At 32.6% G+C, this 20,021-nt stretch overlaps 1 pseudogene across 1 annotated transcript; it reads right to left on the bottom strand.

Annotated features, from left to right (window-relative positions):
• Positions 1-13,759: 13,759 nt before the first annotated feature.
• On the bottom strand, positions 13,760-18,961 carry LOC149561548 (F-box protein PP2-B10-like; annotated as a pseudogene). Its single transcript, XR_016363446.1, has 3 exons — positions 18,531-18,961; positions 18,314-18,432; positions 13,760-14,313 (listed from the first exon to the last, which is right to left on the bottom strand). The product of XR_016363446.1 is annotated as an F-box protein PP2-B10-like (transcript).
• Positions 18,962-20,021: the final 1,060 nt, after the last annotated feature.

Genomic DNA, 20,021 nt, shown 5'->3' with positions numbered 1-20,021 from the left:
CTTGGAACTAAGATTTGCAATGGAATGGCTTATGTGCTTAGCTTTTGAAGAGTTTGAGTAGAAGGAGTGGCAAATGTTGGTAACGCTACCAGTGCTTGGATGGCCACTTGTTCCTTCACCTTTGGTATTTTCTCACTCTCTTTAGGCTTGCCCTGGCCTATCAGTATGACTTGGCTAGCACCTTGTTCCTATACTATAGGTATAGATGAATCTAACTATCATGTTTCCTATTGTTGACCTTTAGTAGTGTCTTCCTCTTATGCCTTCTTCTCAATTGTATCAATTTAAACACTTATATCAATCTTGGTGGATGTGTCTACTATTGTTTGAATTAAAGGTTGTACATTGGTAAATAAAGGGATTATTGAAAGTGGTTCTTGTGGATTCACCTTCTCCCTTGTGACTTCAGTCACTACCTTCTACAATTCTTCTACACTAACCAAAACTGGATTTTCACAAAGTTTAGCTTGAAGTGTAGACTGATCCAATATCTTCTTTAGATCTTCTATAGTAAGTGGATTGATTTTTTGAGCTAATGCATCATAAACATCCTTAACAATTATAATCTCAATGGTTTTTTTTGTGTCATGGGGAGGACTAATGCTCGACACTTATGTGTCCTGCACACTCTATTCATCTTGTTGTCACTCAGTTGTTGCTTTATCATCCTTTTGGTTCTTTGTCTCTTCCCCAATTGTATTGTCTTTATCATCATCTTCCTTATCATCATCATTATAATCATCCTTGTCATCATGTTTACCCTCTGAAGGGTAAGCTTCTCCTTGCGTCACAATGGTCAACCCATAGATAAGTTTCCATATTTGAGTTGATTTCTTGACCACATCTTCAATGTTATTTTGAAGAATGTTGAAGGTTCTATATTTAGGTGTGAACTTAACTGCATATTTCTTAACTGCCTTAGCAATTTTTCCCTTTGTTAACTCTAGCATCACTTGGGTTAATGTTGTTTCCCTGATTTGTCTTTCCACATTCAGACAATGATGCCATTTTTGCTTAACAATATCATATAATCTTTTTGGTATCAATTTGGAAAATTCTAGTGGAGTGTTCTTAAACTTTGACATCATGGCATATAATGCCTCTTCCACTTGGTTTTTCTCTTCTTTTCCCAATTTATCAAAATCAATATGTCTAAAACTAGATAAATCTGCATTGGTCTTGACATTTTCACATAAGTTCTAAAGATTAGAGAGAGGATTGTGACTTACCACTTTGAATTGACTATTATCATTTAATTTGGTCTTCTCTTCATCAGAGTTTGGTTGTGTCACATATTTCCTTCTCTTTCTTTTCTACTATTGACCACCTTGCTCTGTTTGCTTTGACTTTTCCTTAGCCTTTTAAGTATTTTCTCATGTGCTGGCTCGGGTGGTAGGTGCAGTGGTCTTGGCTTGGCTAGGTTTGACAATCTTCTTTTCCTTCGTCAGAGGCTATGCCTTTGCCTTCCTTTCCTTTGACTCGACAATAGTAGGTTTGGCCAACTTAGAGTCAACTGCCAATAGAGATAACTACTTAGAGTATCCAATTGCATGTTGGAAATCTTGGTTAGCTCTGTTGAGTTTTCTTCCAATCTATTGGCTAGAAATATTTTGTCTTCTACAAAAATGGCTTTGTCTTCCATAGCCTTCTTCTTTTGTTTAGTCACCTCACATAACAGTATAGCTTGTGATTCTTGCTCTATCTTGATATTTCTAATTTCCTCAGCTTAGATTCTATTATTTTCCATTAGATCTGTAATAACTGCATCAAATTCATTGGAGTCACCATCTAAAAATAACTTGGTAGTGTCTATCTCTTTGTATAGTGTGTCATTCTCTATAATAGAAATCTCTTTCCTTATCTTCAAGGATTTCTTTAGTTCCTCTCTCACTTCATTTAGTTGATGTAGTATGAGATATATTTCAATCTCTTAGTTCTCAATATTTTTTCCCAACTTGTAAAATTCCATTTCAAGATCTTTCCTCAAAGTTGCAAAGCTTCTCTTTCAGAGAACAAAGCTCTAGTACCAATTGTTGGAATTACAAGGGGAAAGAATAAACATCTTGTTGGGGGGGGGGGGGATGTGAATCAGTAGGTAGGTTAACTTTGGACCCACAAAAATTTCACCATTCATTCATTACATGCATAAGAAAGATGAAATAACATGTAAAGCATATGCATCTAAATCACATAACCATGTAAGCATTCATACACATAATACTAGATATGATTACCTAGAAACCATCTAAGTGAGAAGGTAAAACTGGGGTGGGGATGACACCCACAAATCTTCACTACTACATTAATAAAGTGTATCCAATGATGGTTACAATGATTTGACCATGAAACATGAGCGTCTACACTGTTAAAGGCTTACAAAGATTGTTAGGTCTCACCTTGTTAGATGATTTCAATACCCAATTAGAAGTGTGCCTAGTTAGAGGACTTTAACTTACAACTAAGTAAGCACCCTATTAAAGGATTTCATACATCCTATTAGGACTACTTTGTTAAGAGATTTAATTGAAATCACTTGTTAAAATGTCTCAACATAGATCCTGCATTTGGCACTTGCTTGACTGATAATAGATCACCTCTAAAAAATAATCTTATTGATCCTTCATGATTAGATTTCTCAATGTTGTATCCTTTTCTATCCACTATTCTTCTCAAACTAATTTTGCAATTCATTCTATAACTTCTAAGTTACCTTGAATGCTTTGCAAACTATCTTGTTTGCTCCTTCAAATTCTTCCACATTCACTCTCCTCTATCATCATTTAGAGATTAAGGCTTCATCCTCCTTAAGAAGAACTATGTTGCTTAGAGTTAGGTATGAATCCAGGGCTGAGATTCATCCATTTTGCCTCTTAAACCTTCTCATTTTCTGATTGGTTGCATGCAATTATGTAGGGAATCCAATTAGATGTTCGTCCTCATCTCCATAATATCAAAATATAATCTTAAGTTGGCTCAAAAATGGTTTACATAGTTTTTTGTGCCCTTACAAACAAATATGTCAAAACTATGTCACTTGGCATATGAAGTTTCTAATGCTCGACATGCACTATTCTATATATTGTGACTCAACATCTGCATTACTTGGCATCCACTATTTGAATCACTCAGCATGGTCTATCTGCTTGGCACCTGAGTGACTCATCACTCATTGAAACTTGACATAGTCTAATATTTACATGTTGTGCTCAACATGTATTACTAGTTTGGCATGAACTAAGTAAATGGCTTAAGTGTGTTTACAGTCACTTGTCAAAACAATCTAAGATCAACAGTTAGAACACCCAAATTTTAGAGTAGATAATACTATTTGAGAAAATATAGTTAGAACGCCCAAATTTTAGAGTCAAATTCAAAGAGTGGTGGAAAGTTAAGATTGAACCTGATCAACAATGTTAAGGATGGCCAAGAAACTTTGATTTGTGAAGTATAGAGTTAAGGTGTGGAACAAATAAATTTATGGGGATATCTTTTGGTGGAAGCAATGTATCAAATCTAATCTTGATGATATTCATATGGATATTCAAAGAGAAGGGTATGTTGAGGATTAAAAAACTAAAGAAAAAGATATGTTGGCTAAGTATCATGCTATTGTTGTCAAAGAGGAGCTATATTGGAGAGAAATATCATGCTCCTTATGGCCTAAGTTTGGAGATTAGATTACCAAATTCTTTCACATGACTAGTTCTAAACATAGAGCTACCAATAGGATCAGTAGCATTATTTTGAGGAATATAAGATAATGAAACCATAAGGATATTTTTGAATAGTTTGTAGTCTTGTTTTCTTCTATGCTAGCAGGAAACATGAATTTGAATGTTGCTTCCCAAGATTGTATAATTGGTTCTATCCCCTCCATGACATACATTGGGACCAATAATTTTTTTGGTGGCTATTCTGAAGAAAGATATTAGAAAATTTGCCTTCTCCTTTGAAGGAGAGAAATTCCCTAGCCATGATGGTTTTCTTATGTTCTTCTTTCACATTTTATGGGAGTTGGTTGGTCTTGAGGTATGTGTTTCTATCAAGAAATTCTTTGGATTAAGGTTCTTATTGAAAGATATTAATGCCACATTTATTTCCCCTATTTCCAAGAAATTGGATGTTGACATGATGGATGCTTTTAGACATTTTAGCATTTGTAATTCTATATATAAAATTTTCTTTAAATTTCTTACTCTGCAGTTGCTAGCTATTTTTCCCAAGGTAATTTATCCCCAATAGAATGGGTTGGTTCTAGGTAAATAGATCTTTTATTCCATTAACAAAGTGTATGAAGTGATTCATTTGTTTCAAAGATTTAATAGTTAGGACTTTATTCTTAATTTGGATTTGTCTAAAGTGTACGATTAGGTTGACTGGAGTTTCCTCTTTAAAGCCCTCAGAGCCTTTGGATTTTGTGATAGATTCTTCTAGCTTATCAACCATCTTATTTGTACTTTGTCAATGGTTCTTCTTCAAAAAAATTCAAACCTTCTAGAAGTCTCCACTAAGGAGATCCTATCACTCCTATTCTTTTTTCCATCATGGCCAAATCTTTGGGGATGTTTTTTGGCTCTAAAGTCTCAGAGGGTTCATTGATGAGATTAAGGCCATCTTCTATGAATTTAGTGTACTCCCATGAAAAATTCTTGGATGATATTTTGATTATGGGCATTCCTATACAAGGGAAGCTATGGTCTGTAAGGATTTCTTACAACTTTATACTAATTCTATAGGTCAGCTCATTAACCGAGAGAAAGGTTCTTTATACTTTATCAATACTTTGGAAAATAGACAACTAAAAATTGCCAAAATTTTGGGGTGCTCTATCAATCATTTGTTAACTTCTTATCTTGATCTTAAACCTTTTGAAACATTTTGATCCTTATTGATTGATAGGTTTAACTAAAAACTTCCTGGCTGGAAGGGTTCCTTGATGATCCAATATAGGAAACTTCAACTCTTGAAGGCCATGTTGCAAAATCTCCCTATTTATGCTCTTAGCCTCTTCAAAATTCCTACGAAGTTTGTAGATGCTATTGAGAAAATTTAAAAGAATTTATTATGGACCATGGTTGAAGATAAAATAATAATGGCTCTTATTATGTAGGACAAGGTTTGCAAACTAAGGAAATGGAGAGGCCTTGGTATTCAATCTATTCATGATATAAATTCTACTTTTTCGGCCAAAAAAATTTGGGGACTCTATGGTGTGGTTAATAATTGGAATAATATTATTAAATGTAATTATGTTTTTCCTATCCTAGGATGGAGTTGTTCCTTATGTTTGATTTTAAGATATCTAGAATTACTTTCAAATTCTTAAGGATATGACTTTGCTTAAAGCTAGATGGAAATTAGGGGATGATTGGAGGATAAATTTTTGGGATTATAGATAGCTATTTGACTATCCTATTGGTTTCATTTACGAGTTTTCTCCCTTAAGAGATAGGTGTATCTAGATTTTTGGAAATAAGGTTTGTAACTATAGGTTTGATGGATCATGGATTAATCTAGGTTTGGTGAACCCTTCATTAGCTTTTCTACCATTATCCCTTTATTATTTCTTTGTGGTGGATTCTATGGATGATGTTATTAAATGGGGAGATAATTCCTTGAGTAATTACTTTATTGTAGTTGTGTTGCTTTCCAAGGTGTCGCCACCTATCTTTTGGGCTAATGTCTAGAAAAAGTCCCTTATCCCAAAAATTAGCATCTTCTTTTGGTTGGCTCTCCATAATAATATCTTAAGTGTTGATAATCTATGTCTTTGAGGCATGGCTTTCTCTAATTGGTGCCTCCTCTGTGAATCTAACTCTAAGGCTATCACTTCTATTGTGATTTTTTGACCTTATTCCTTGAAGGTTTGGAGTCCAATGTTTTAAAGGTATAATTTGTAATGGGTTTTGCCTAACTCTTTATAGATTTTTTGGTAGAGTTTGAATGGGGCTCAAACTCATGTTGACGAGAAGTATGGATGTCAATTGTCTCTTATGTGATGTAGAATTTGTGGAAAGAGAGAAATAATACAATGTTCAGGGATTTTCTCTTTCCCCTTTAATCCTGGCTGAAATTTTTATAATTGAATCATTAAGAATTATCATAACAATATTCACCCCTGACATTGATTTCCAGTCTGGTAGAGACATTGGTTACTGGATATCTAATAAAGCTAGCACTAAAGCAATAAGGGATAATGCTAGATGGAATTGTTTTCCATAAGGATCAATTAAAATGAGCTTTTACAGGGTGGCCAAAGGAAAAATCAAACTTTCTAGGTGTGAGAGTATAATAAGAAATGATAAGGGTTATTTTTTAAATCCATAATGCGCCCTCTTAGCTCTCAAACTAAAATTATGCTAGGATTAGTCCATGGTCTTAAGTTAGTGGCTTCATGTCAAGTTAATCATATTTGGATCCAAGGGGATTCAGAACATGTAATTAATTATTTTAAAAAGTAGTACCCCCTCTTCGATTATAGATAACATAATAATGGCTCTTGTTATGTAAGACAAGGTTTGCAAACTAAGGACATGGAGAGGCCTTGGTATTCAATCTATTCATGATATAAATTCTACTTTTTTGGCCAAAAAAATTTAGAGACTCTATGGTGTGGTTAATAATTGGAATAATATTATTAAATGTAATTATGTTTTTCCTATCCTAGGATGGAGTTGTTCCTTATGTCTGGTTTTAAGATATCTGGAATTACTTTCAAATTCTTAAGGATATGACTTTGCTTAAAGCTAGATGGATATTAGGGGATAATTGGAGGATAAATTTTTGGGATTATAGATAGTTATTTGACTATCCTATTGGTTTCATTTACAAGTTTTCTCCCTTAAGAGATAGGTGTATCTAGATTTGTGGAAATAAGGTTTGTAACTATAGGTCTGATGGATCATGGATTAATATAGGTTTGGTGAACCCTTCATTAACTTTTCTACCATTATCCCTTTATTATTTCTTTGTGGTGGATTCTATGGATGATGTTATTATATGGGGGGATAATGCCTCGAGTAAGTACTTTGTTGCAGTTGTGTTTCTTTCCAAGGTGTCGCCACCTAACTTTTGCGCTAATGTCTAGAACAAGTCCCTTATCCCAAAAATTAGCATCTTCTTTTGGTTGGCTCTCCATAATAATATCCTAAGTGTTGATAATCTATGTCTTTGAGGCATGGCTTTCCCTAATTGGTGCTTCCTCTGTGAATCTAACACTAAGGCTATCACTTCTATTGTGATTTTTTGACCTTATTCCTCAAAGGTCTAGAGTCCAATGTTTTAAAGGTATAATTTGTAATGGGTTTTTCCTAACTCTTTATAGAGTTTTTGGTAGAGTTTGAATGGGGCTCAAACTCATGTTGACAGGAAGTATGGATGTCAATTGCCCCTTATGCGGTGTGGAATTTGTGGAAAGAGAGAAATAATACAATGTTTAGGGATTTTCTCTTTCCCCTTTAATCCTAGCTAAAAAATTTATAATTGAATCATTAAGAATTATCATAACAATAATCACCTCTGGAATTGGTTTTCAGTCTGGCAAAGGAACTGGTTATTGAATATCTAATAAAGCTAGCACTAAAGCAATATGGGATAATGCTAGATGGAATTGTTTTCCATAAGAATGAATTAAAATGAGCTTTGACAGGGTGGCCAAAGGAAAAATCAAACTTTCTGGGTGTGAGAGTATAATAAGAAATGATAAGGGTTATTTTTTAAATCTATAATGCACCCTCTTTGCTCTCAAACTAAAATTATGCTAGGATTAGTCCATGGTCTTAAGCTAGTGGCTTCATGTCAAGATAATCATATTTGGATCCAAGGGGATTTAGAACATATAATTAATTATTTTAAAAAGTAGTACCCCCTCTTGGACTATAGATAACATAATAAATAAAGCTAAGAGAATCGTGAGAACATTTAATAAAGTTTGTGTCTCACACCTATATAAAGAGGCCAATAACGTCGTTGATGTCATTGCCAACTTGGTAGTAAGATCCAATGATATCATTAGGTGACAAGAAGGATCTCATTTAAATGAGGACTAAAAATCTCTCATTTATGTTGAGAAGACACATTATATTAGTGTGGAGATATTATATATTTCCATAATTGATAAACATGCTTTAGAAAGGAAAGATTAATTATATTTGTACTAAAAAGGGAGGTTTTTCCCAAGATCCATAAAAGAAGACATGCTTTCTAGGCTATTTATTTCCCTCTTACCCTCTAGGCTATCATTTTTGACATTGTTTTTGCTCTTTGTAAGTCTATTATTATTAATATGGGAAGGGGGGGATTAAAGAGATGAGAACCCAAAAATTGCAAGAAGTGGAGAAATGAGAAGAAAATCTAGGAGAAATTATCTTGGGGTAGCCTTGTTCCTTAAATGGAGAGATTGAAAGAGTCTAAGCTTGACATTTCTCAGCAATTTATTCAAGACAAGAAAGATTGCAATGTGACCATGGTGGGAATATAGTTGCAGCTCTTGATGGAATTTATTACAAAAATTCATGATAAGAAGATTTATAATGTTGCACTTAAATATTTTCCCTAAAATAGGAATAAGAAGGGTAAAATATTTAAGGATTTTGGGGAGGTTTATACCATTGATTCTTTATAGAAAATTTGGATGAAAGTGTTGATCGTTGTTATGGAATACATTACTTTGGACAAGCACAATGACAGGACCCATTCCCATATTTTCATTGATGAATCACTTTAGGAACAAGAGGGTGGTTTTCTTCCCCTTCTATCTATTATGGTATCCCACTCAAAATATTAATGCCCTTCAAAAGAAAACAAGAAAGACAAATTTACATAAAGGGCTAAGTCTGCTCATATTTGATTATATTAAAATTAATGTGGTGGACCTTGTTCAACCTAAACTTTATGAGAAGAAATATTGTTTAACTGGACCTAGCAGTAGGAGGCGTAAGGGGAAGAGGATTATTAGGAAATTGGAAATGGACTCTCCCATTTCTACTAAGAAGGCTAAGCCTGAACTAGATAATGACGAAATGGAGGGGGAAAGTGTTGAGGATTTAATGTAGGAGGTTCCTATTGATCAAGGGGAGGATAGTATGGAGATTGAAGATGAGGGGATGAGTGTGGAGCCCTATGGGTCAGTGGAGAAAATGTTTTGGATGAGGAAGTGAGTGTGGATTCCTTTGGGTCAATAGAGAAAATATTTTTCCAAAACCCTTATGCTCCCAATTCTCACCCTTCCCATCCTATGCAAGAGGAGAATGTCCCTTTATAGAAGCCTAATAAAGAGAAAAATGACAAGATTGATTTTATTGAGGTAAAATAGGAGGATAAAGAAGCCCTTGTGTTGGTTGATATGCAGATTATGTTGATCATGACACGCCCATCTCTCTCCAGTACTCAATTAATAAGGAGGTAAAAATAGAAATCAAGATGAGGTTGAGAAAAGACATGAGGACTTGGGGATACCAAGTCATGACAAGCATATCCCCCTTCTAAAGAATGTCAACATGAGGAAGTGAATTTGTTAAATTGTTAGAGAATGACCTAAAAGATGTGAAGGTAGACCCATCCTTTGGGGTTCTTCAGACTGCTAAAGTCATTTCTTTATACTCCTTGTGTATGGAGCAATGGATGTTCAACTCTATCAAAACCCTCAATATTAGTTATAGAGCTCTTAATGCTGAATTGGATGAGATTCTGGGGAACACACAACATATTACCAACAAAAGGGAAGCTAGGTATATGAAAAATATGAAAAGGAATTTGGAGGATTTGTAGAGGAGGTCTAGCAAGATGGAGGACTCTGTTAAGGGGGTTATTAAGATCTACCGAGATATTACAATGAGAACTATTAAATTTTTGAATAAACTCATGGTTAAAGTCTATTAGGATGTAGGGGCTATGCTATTATTGGATCTTGATACTGGTGACTAGATCTATATGCACATGAGGTTGAGCTAAAAGAAGAAGAAAGTTTTTTAATCTCCTCCGAACTTGATGGGCTTTGGTGGGTTTTTTTTTTGTCTTGTCTATGTTTCTGTTTTGGTTATTGCTTTGGCTAGAATAGATGGTTTTATGGACATTAATGTTTTATCTATCATAAAGACTATATATGATTTCAAGTTCCTTAAAACTTATTTTTAGGCTTTGATAAAAAACATTATCATTATAATATTCATATCAAATATTCTAGTTGTCTCAACCTTTTTGCACACCTTAACTTCACACTAGATCATTTTATCAGTGTGCAAAAAAGCAAAACATCAATAGTTTTTTCTTATTATCCTCTAAATATATAAAAATTGTTAAATTACCAACTTGACTTGTCTAAAATCAAAATTCAAACATAGACCATTCTCTATTTGTAGCTTCTGCATAACCAAATGTAACCCTATCAAATCAATTTGATCAAAGGTTATTTATGTAATAAGAACTATTTAGACCTTACACAAATTTTGAGGCCATCTTAATTCAGATCTCATCATTATATTGTCGATATATTCAAGTTTAAAATACTACTAGTTATCACCAGTAAAATCTCAAAGGGCTTTGAAGAAGGATCATCTTTACATCTCCCAAAAGAAAACCCTAATGCCATTGAAAGCACATTATATAATGCAATTTACATTATGTGAGTCACAAAGCAAAGCTATGATTCATGAAAAGATAGAAATTATGGATTTTGGTTGCCCCTTATGAGATGTGGCATTTGTGCAAAGAGAGAAATAACATGGTGTTCATGGATTTTTCTCTTTCCCCTCTAGTTGTTGGATATCTAATAAAGATAGCACTAAAGCAAGAAGGGATAGCTTCGGATGGAATTATCCTCCACAAGGATGGATTAAAATGAACTTTGATAGGGAAGCCAAGGCCAACCTTAGACTTTCTAGGTGTGGAAGTATAATAAGAAATGATAAGGGTAATTTTGTGAAAGCTATAGACTACCCCCTTGGCTCTCAGACTAATCACTTGGATGAAGCTATGGGATTAGTCCATGGCCTTAAGTTAGTGGCTTCATGTCAAGATAAAATATTTGGATGGAAGGGGATTAGAAAATATAATTAATTATTTTAAAAATTAGTACCCCCTCTTGGACTATAGATAACATAATAAATGAAGATAAAAGAATCACGAAAACATTTCATAAAGTTTGTCTCTTGCACCTATACAAAGAGGCCAATAAGGTTGTTGAAACCATCGCCAACTTGGTAGTAAGATCTGATGATATCGTTAGGTGGTAGGAGGGAGGGAATTTAAATAAGTATTTGAAATACCTAATTTACTTTGACAAGACACACACATATATCTATAACTGGTAAACATTCTTTGGAAAGGAAAAATTAATTATATTTGTAATACGAAGGGTGGTCTTCCCAAGATCCATAAGAGAATACATGGTTTCTAGGTTATTTTATTCATTTTTACCCTCTAGGCTGTCATTTTTGACATTGTGTTTGTTCTCTTGAAGTCTATTACTTTTAATATGAGGGGGGCGGGGGGGATTAAAGAGATGAGAACTCAACAATTGCAAGAAGTGGAGAAATGAGAAGAAAGTCTAGGAGAAATTATCTAGGGGTAGCCTTGTTCCTTATATGTAGAGATTGAAAGGGTCTAAGCTTGACATAACTCAATAGTTCATTCAAGACTAGAAAGATGGAAATGTGACCATGTTAGGAAGATAGTTGCATCTCTTGATGGAAGTTATAGCAAAAATCCATGATAACAAGATTTATAATGTTGCAATTATTTTTTTCCCTAAAATAGGAAGGAGAAGGGTAAATAGTTAAGGATTTGGGGGGGAGGGGTTATGTCTTTGATTCTTTTGGATGAAAGTGTTGATTGTTGTTATGGAATACATTACTTTGGAAAAGCATTATGTAACGTCCCATTCCTATAATTTTGTGTTGATTAATCACTTTAGGAACAAGAGGAGGGTTTACTTCCCCTTCTATCTATTGTGGTCTCCCAATCAAAAAAGTAATGCCCTTCGAAAGAAAACAAGAAAGACAAATTTGGATGAAGGGCTAATTTTTCTCATATTTGATCATATTAAAATGAATGAGGTAGACCTTGTTAAGCCTTGACTTGCTCAAAAGAAATATTTGTTAATTGGGCCTAGTAGGAGGAGGGGTAAGGGGAATATGATTATTGGGGAAGTGAAAATGAACTCTCCCATTTATACTAAGAAGGCTAAGCTAGAACTAGATGACGATGAAATAGAGACTGAATCAGAGCGGAAAAGTGTCGATGATTTAATGCAAGAGGTTCCTAATCATGGGAAGGATAGTATGGAGACTAAAGATGAGGAAGTGAATGTCGATTCCTATGAGTTGGTGGAGATTTTTTTTTGCCAAAACCCTTCTACTCCCAATTATCCCCGTCTTCATTCTATGCAAGAAGAGAATGACCCTTGGCAAAGGCCTAATGAAGATAAAAATGACACGATCAATGTTGTAGAGGTGGAAGGGAAGGATAAAGAAGCCCTTGTGTTGATTGATTATGTAGAGTCTATTGACCATGATACACCCATCTCTCTCCAACACTCAACTGATAAAGAGGTTAAGAACAAAAACTAGGATGAGCAAAGACTTGAGGACTTGGGGATACCGAGTAATGACAAACATATCCCCCTTCTAAAGACTGTTGATATGGAAGAAGTGAATGTTAAATTGTTGGAGGATAATCTAAAAGATGTGAAGGTAGACCCGTCTTTTGGCATTCTTTAGACCGCTAAAACAATTTCTTTGTGCTCCTATATGGAGCAATGAATGTTCAACTCTATCAAAATCCTCAATATCAACTATAGATATCTTAGTGTTGAATTGGATGAGATTCTGGGATGGTGCTATCAACAAAAGGGAAGCTTGGGAGGGCTAGAAAATAGAGAACTCTATTAATGGGGTTATTAATATGATGACATATGTTGATTGTTTGAATAGGCTCGTGGGTAAAGTCAACTAGGATGCAGGGACTATGTTGGTTTTGGATCTTGAGATTGGTGAATGGGCTTATATGTACATGAGTTTGAGCTCAAAGAAGAAGCAAGTTGCTGACTCTCCTCTTGTATGTGGCCTTAAAGCAAGATGTCTGATCTTAAGGAGGAATGAACTGGTTTGATTTCATGTGCTCTTTGGTGGGGTTTTTTTGTCTTGCCTATGTTTCTATTTTCGATGTTGGTTTGGCTAGCATAGATTGTTTAATAGACTTTAATATTTTATTTATTGTAAAGACTATATAAGATTTCAGATCTCCTTAACATCTATTTTTAAACTTTGATAAAAAAACATTATCATTCTCATATTTATATCAAATATTCTGTCTCAACCTTTTTATCACACTAGATCATTTTATCATAAATTTGTAATGTGCAAAAATACAAACCATCAATAAATTCACTTATTATCCTCTGAATTTATAAAAAATGTTAAATTAACAAAAGAGACTTGTCTAAAATCAAAATTCAAACATAGACAAATCAGTATTTGAAGTTTCTACGTAACCAAATGTCACCTTATCAAATCAGTGATCAGAGGTTTATTTATGCAATAAGAATTATTTTGACCTTACACAAATTCCGAGGCCAGCTTAATTCAGATTTCATTCAGTATATTGTCGATATATTCAAGTTTAAAACACTACTACTTATCACCAGTAAAATCTCAAAGGGCACTGAGGAAGGGTCGTTGTTTATCTCCCAAAAGGAAACTGTTTATCTCCCAAAAGGAAACCCTAATATCCATTGAAAGCACACTATATAATGCAATTTACATTATGTAAGCCACAAAGCAAAACTATGATTCATGAAAAGATAGAAAGGACGCAAAAGTTATGATAATTACAAATATCCAAGTGTTTCTTGTATATTCATGAGCACACAGCTAATGCTTAGGTTCTATCTTAACACCCTCCACCCAAATATTACTCTTGGTGAAAGTGCAGTCTATGTTTTTCATGGAGAACTCAATCTCTTTTGCTCCTCCATTAGGAAACACACCCTCTTCTAAGAAGAATTCACCAGCAACAAACTCCAGCCATCCATTCTCATCTTGTGAAAAAGGAGTCATGACGAATCCATCGCCATGCTTTTCAACTGATTTTTCTAAGTCATCCAGAAATCGAGCAGATTCCATTCGAACTCCAGGTGAAACAACTGAGAAGATGAAGGGGGATGGATACCCAAAATATCGGTTCCTACGACTCGTGCCATCCATTCTAATGATAAATGAAACTGTGTAGTGAGTATTGGGAGACAAGATAGTGCACTTGAAACGTTGCCATACGTGAAACCACCATACATAACGCAATCTGGCAACTTACTCGAATCTGAAGGATAAAAGTTTGCATAAAACTATTAGCATTTGCAAAGTATTTCATACAATAGAACATATACTATGACGGTCAGTCTTATCTATTATTTAAATTTGTAAAAAACATGTAAATCTTCAACTTAAGAATCAAGTTCTAATATCTGATGTGTAAGCAGTTCCTATTATGACTAAAATATAGCATCTATTGTGTTTTTCAATTGCTATTTCAGTTAACTATAAATCAAGAAAAAAAAAACATACAGTAGCCTAGCCCACACCAAAGTCCATATTTTGTTGCTGTCAAGTTTGATGATATATTTATATCTTAAAATATCCCAAACATTAATATTTAGACATCCAGAACACTTGATTGCAATCTAAATATGTGCAATTCTCATACGGTGGTGGTCTTTTATTTCAACCTTTTCTTTGCTTTCTTTTGTGTTTTGTTCTTGCTTGGTAGGTCAAAATCACTTTTTTTAAGAGTAGATAAATTATTTGTTCATTTGTTAAGCATAAGAATTTATATAGGTTCTAAGATTGATTTTTCTTTTGATCAGTTATGCTTGGATATCCCGTTGTCTTGATCTTGGAGGTTGTAATCATAAGTTCCTATTTACCTATTTTAAGTAGGGTAAGAGATCTAGGAAGTAATAGGGGTTCAATAATAGTGATAGTTTTGTCATAGATATTTTTTAATTATTATTTTTAAAAGAGTTCTGAAAATTAAATATACATTATATTGTTGATCATTTTTTAGTTTTTTGTAATTTTTTTGGTTCGTGATTGACCAATTTGTGCACTACTATTGAGTTATTTGTGTTTTTTGAGTGAGCTAATATTGGTGCATGTATATCTCTTGCGAGCCATGAATACGCAGTTTAAGCTCTTCACTCACCTAAAAAGATAGACATAAAATAATTGACAAGATCCCACTTACCATTTAAGAGATATGAGTACATAAAGTTAGCCTAAACAACTAGAAGATCTTTTCCTCCACTAACTAATATTAATATGCTTAACTATTTAATATGCTCTCAGTCCCTTAGACACTTGGTGGTCTTTTGTTGGACATTAATAGATTTATCTTATCTTATCTTATCTTATCTACTCTATTAAATAGATAATAAGTTTCTTGTCACCTTTTATATCTACTTTACATTTTAAATGATTACTAATGACTTACTATTCATTTTAATTAGTGGTATCTTACAATCTTATTACATTTTTTTTGCTTGATGAGATTACTAATTCACTTGCATTTTCAATAATCTATACAGTTGTCTACATCTTTTGCAATTTTTAAAATCATATTCTAAATTCTATTGCAATGTTTCTAAAATTAGGGATGATGAATATATTTCTACAAAGAGGTAATTTTTTTATAAAGACAAGGAGAAATACAAAAGGAAGAGGTCAGTTGATAGATATATGATATAAATAATGACATTTAATTTTCATTGACTCAATAATTTTTTTTATTTTTTTTTAACATTTCAAAAGTTTGGAAGGAAAGGATTGTTCCTGGCTGTCCAAAGTAGACCTTCCAAAACATACATGATTCGGTAGGTTTTTTGTTTTCTTTTTTACCACTGTCCAACACATGACATACAATTGCATTTTGTTGTTAAAAATTTGATGATGCCCTTGTGAACATAGTACATTACATACTTGGAGCAGCTTCATTTCAACTTTTCTATTTCAATTTTTCTATAATTAATTGCACGTTCAAGCTGAAACCCTCATGAGTTGGTTAAGATGCTCTTATCTGAATTATAAAGTATCCCATGACTGCAAAAACTGCATCTAACCTCTCTCTTGCCCTTATGTTCGTATACATTTTATAAATCGTCTTTAATTCTTAATTTTACTCAACTCTACAAAAGTACAGCCAGTAATGTAAACATCTTCAAAGTAAAAGCACTTACACTTTGTTTATTTACATAATATTAAATAGTCTTCTAATTTTATTGTTATGCTAGGTTTAAATAAGTATACGACAAATAGTATTCTCTTCTATGTAATTGTTGTCTAAGGTTTGAATAAGTATATGAAACAATGTAAAAATGGAACCATCCGATCTAGAAAGCAAACTAGTAATTGTACAGCTATAGAAATGGAGATAGTAAGAACAATTTTAAGGAAGCTAGGTTAATCAGTTTCATACTCATCACTAAAAGAAATCATGTTTCTAAGTTCTTATATACAATATGTCTAAAATCAGATGTGATAAGTCTTAAAAGCTATTATTCTATTATTTTTATATTAAAGATGCTGGTTAATTTCCAGACTAAATGTATCAAAGAAAGAAAAAAAAATCAAAATTGTTAAACACAGTTTTTTTTGTTTTCTACCACAAAATATGCAAATTATCAAAATTTTGAAATTTGATCAGAAATACAATTTGTATAAAAGATAGCCACTTCTTATATTAAATACTTCTATATTAATGGTCCTCACTAAAAATTAACATAATTGAAAGATTCTCATACATAAAAAGACTTCCCATTGTATTAACCATTGTATTTCTCATTATAAGTTATGCATATCTTTTAAGTCCTCTATCAGATAAATAAACTCTTGATTAAATTTTATTTGAGTGATACTCCTTGCAACAATACATGCTTTCCTTTGCTATGCTGGCCTTTCGTTCACATTATCTGAATACTCATCTATAGCCTCTACCTGTTGTCTCCCTTCAAAATGTAATTATGAAATTTTGATGTTGCAGATCTGGATGTATATATATTTATAATGCAACTTAAAGAAAATGTTTATGGGAGTCCAAATAACTAGCCTTTTCTTTATGCTATTGGCTTATCTGGTTTAATGTTAAATGCTCTCTTACGATGCTCTACTTTCGAGCCGATGCTCTACTTTCTAGCCAATGCTCTATCAATGCTACCTTAAACAAATGTACTTGTATATTAAAATTTGATTTGAATGTCAAATCATTATATGCTCTAGTTTATTTTATTCTGTTTATGCACTAAAAGTAATAAAAATATAAAAATAATATTTTCTTAAAACATTTATCAGTTCTGTGGCTTGATTCATAAAAAAAAATTAAATTAAATAGTCAAAAATGATTTATTTTTCCAAGTTCAATTTTATCAAGTGTTCAATTTTAACTATCCATCAATTAATATGAACTCAATTATTGTAGATTTACTATATAATTAATGACATTAGTTTTTCCTATTGCATCTTAGGATCTTGGCAATATGATTTTAAAGATATTTGGTTGGTTATTCTTGAACATAAGCTTACCCATTTATCTAATGTATTTAATATCACCCTCTCATTAGTATCAGATTACTTCATCTAAATGTTGTCAAACTCTAAGGGGAGAGGGTACTTAGCACGTTTTCAAATCATTCCCAATTTTTTATAGCAGCTTTCCTGACTAGTGGTCTACTTATAACAAAAGTTTCAAGTCCACATCAATAATTATAATCCCACACTAACATGCTTTTTACCAAATTGTCCAAAACAGCCTAACTAAAAAATGAGACCAGTGATCATTCAAAAAGGGTACCCATACTTGCACAGTTGATGTGGTATACATCATTGGATAAGTTTTATTCAATTTTAGATAATTATCATTGTACTAACAGCTTTAAAGTCACAAGTATTGGTCCACTGTTGTTGTAAAAAAAACTGAACAGACTTCAAACCCATTTTAAAAATTTTGTTTAAATAGATTATAGAAAATTGAAAATGAGATTCATGATTTATCATAATTAGAGTTTTTCATGATTGAAAGATTATTCTAGAAATTCTATTAAATTCAATCAAATTTAACATGCTTTTAAAATAAAAATTCTTAATAATTTCTAAAATAAATCACATCAGAATCAAAATCTAAAATCAGCTCTGAAATCTTAAAAGCCAGTCTCAAAATTACGAAATATAAAAACCCAAAATTAGCATCAAGATCTATATATAATCTAAATAACCAAATCAAGGTCAAAATCTACAAGGTCACTTCATGACAGAAATGTGTATACACTAACCTTGAATCATCCCGCCTCACCCATTCCCAATAAGAAGGGTTTTCACCCCAAGTTATGGATAAATCGCTTGCAGACATCATGCAACCAATCTTTCTAGTAGAATCATCCAACCAAATAATCTGCAATAGACAACAGCTCCAACATAATAAATAAAAAATACTTTTATTAACAGCAATACAATCTAAAAACTGAAAAAGAAGAGATAGATTCTCCCTACCTTGTTCCCATGTTCTGTAACAAGATAGAAATAGAGGTGTTTCTTTGAAGGAAAGGAAAGAGAAGAGATTCCCTTGGAAATGTTTTGGCCAAAGCGTCGAGTGATCATCTTCTCCCAAACCAAATCTGCATCGGCAGCAGATCTCCAAAACCGACACACAGCAGCCAGACTACAAACATCTTCCACAGATGTGAAGGAAAGAATTGTTGAAATACAATCCTCTGCCAACTGCTCCATAAGATTTTTCGAATATGGTCTTATGATTTGGCTTGCAAGAAAATGGACTTTTTATCTTTGTTTGCTTCGAAACGAAGCTACATTCTGTTTTTTTTTAAATCAATGGACGGAGAAAGCAATTGGCATTAATAATTTTAAAATTATTAATGAGGTGGAAGGCTGTCACATTCCTAAGCATTAAGATTATTTTACCATTAATGAGCTGTATTTCCAGGAATACTAAATAGGTTTCTTTCCTCTTCGGAAGTTTCCATGAAGGTTGATTGTTTTCCAAATAACTAGGTGTCTCAAGATTACGATATATTTGACCAGAAACATTTAAAAAATTCAATATTGCATTAGACATAGAGTGAGTTGTTTGTTTGTTATTATGAATGTTAAATTTTGTTTGACTTAAAAATCAATGAACTGTCGATTTCATCTAGTTGTGGAGACGTAGAGACACGTAGAGAGATAAATAGGATTGCTAATTTTTTTTAATTAATTAACAACCAATGGTATTATTATAAAAATTATATATTTTATCATAAATTTCAAGTTATTAAATATGTAATATGTCAAATTCTATAGTAATATTATTGATCTATATTTGACTAAAATTTATTTTAAAAACCATCCTTATTTCACTTAAGAAACTTCTTGACTATTTTCAATTAAAAAAATTTCAATTGTTCAAAATAATTGATTTTAAAAATTGTCATAATTGACTCAAAAATCAATCAAATCATTATAATTATTTTAAATTTCACCATTGTTTAAACAACTATGTAATTATAGTTGATTAAAATAACAACTATCATATAACAAGAAAATAAGGTGAGAAAATAATGGAGTAAAATTAATAGTATGTATTTACATTTTTTTAAGTTAAAACAACTTATAAACAATTTAAAATCCACATCATATATAAATCTTAATTAATAGTATTTTACAAACCAAACATGTATAAAATAACAGAATAGAACCACTAGCAAATTCATGAAAAATATCCAAGACAAATAGAAACTTGGAGAACAATATTAAAAGTGTGATTTGATTTGTAGGGAATAAATTATATTCAAAAATCATGAATAACAAAATTTAATACAAAATGTATTCTAAAATAAATAGGGAGAGATGGTAAGAGAAGAAGAAACAAAGAATTAAGGAGAAAAAAGGGGGGATGGAGATTACAAAGAGTTTTTATATGGATAGGTGGAGTTTAAGATGGGAGGAGATAGAACATATTGAAAGGGAAAGAGGTAAATATAGAGA

Source organism: Cupressus sempervirens, chromosome 4 (genome assembly GCF_028749045.1).
Source record: "Cupressus sempervirens isolate cs-2001-9-10 chromosome 4, ASM2874904v1, whole genome shotgun sequence".
Classification (NCBI taxonomy): Eukaryota; Viridiplantae; Streptophyta; class Pinopsida; order Cupressales; family Cupressaceae; genus Cupressus; species Cupressus sempervirens.
The sequence above is the reverse complement of the archived record's forward strand: the minus strand, read 5'-3'. Positions and strand labels throughout refer to the sequence as shown.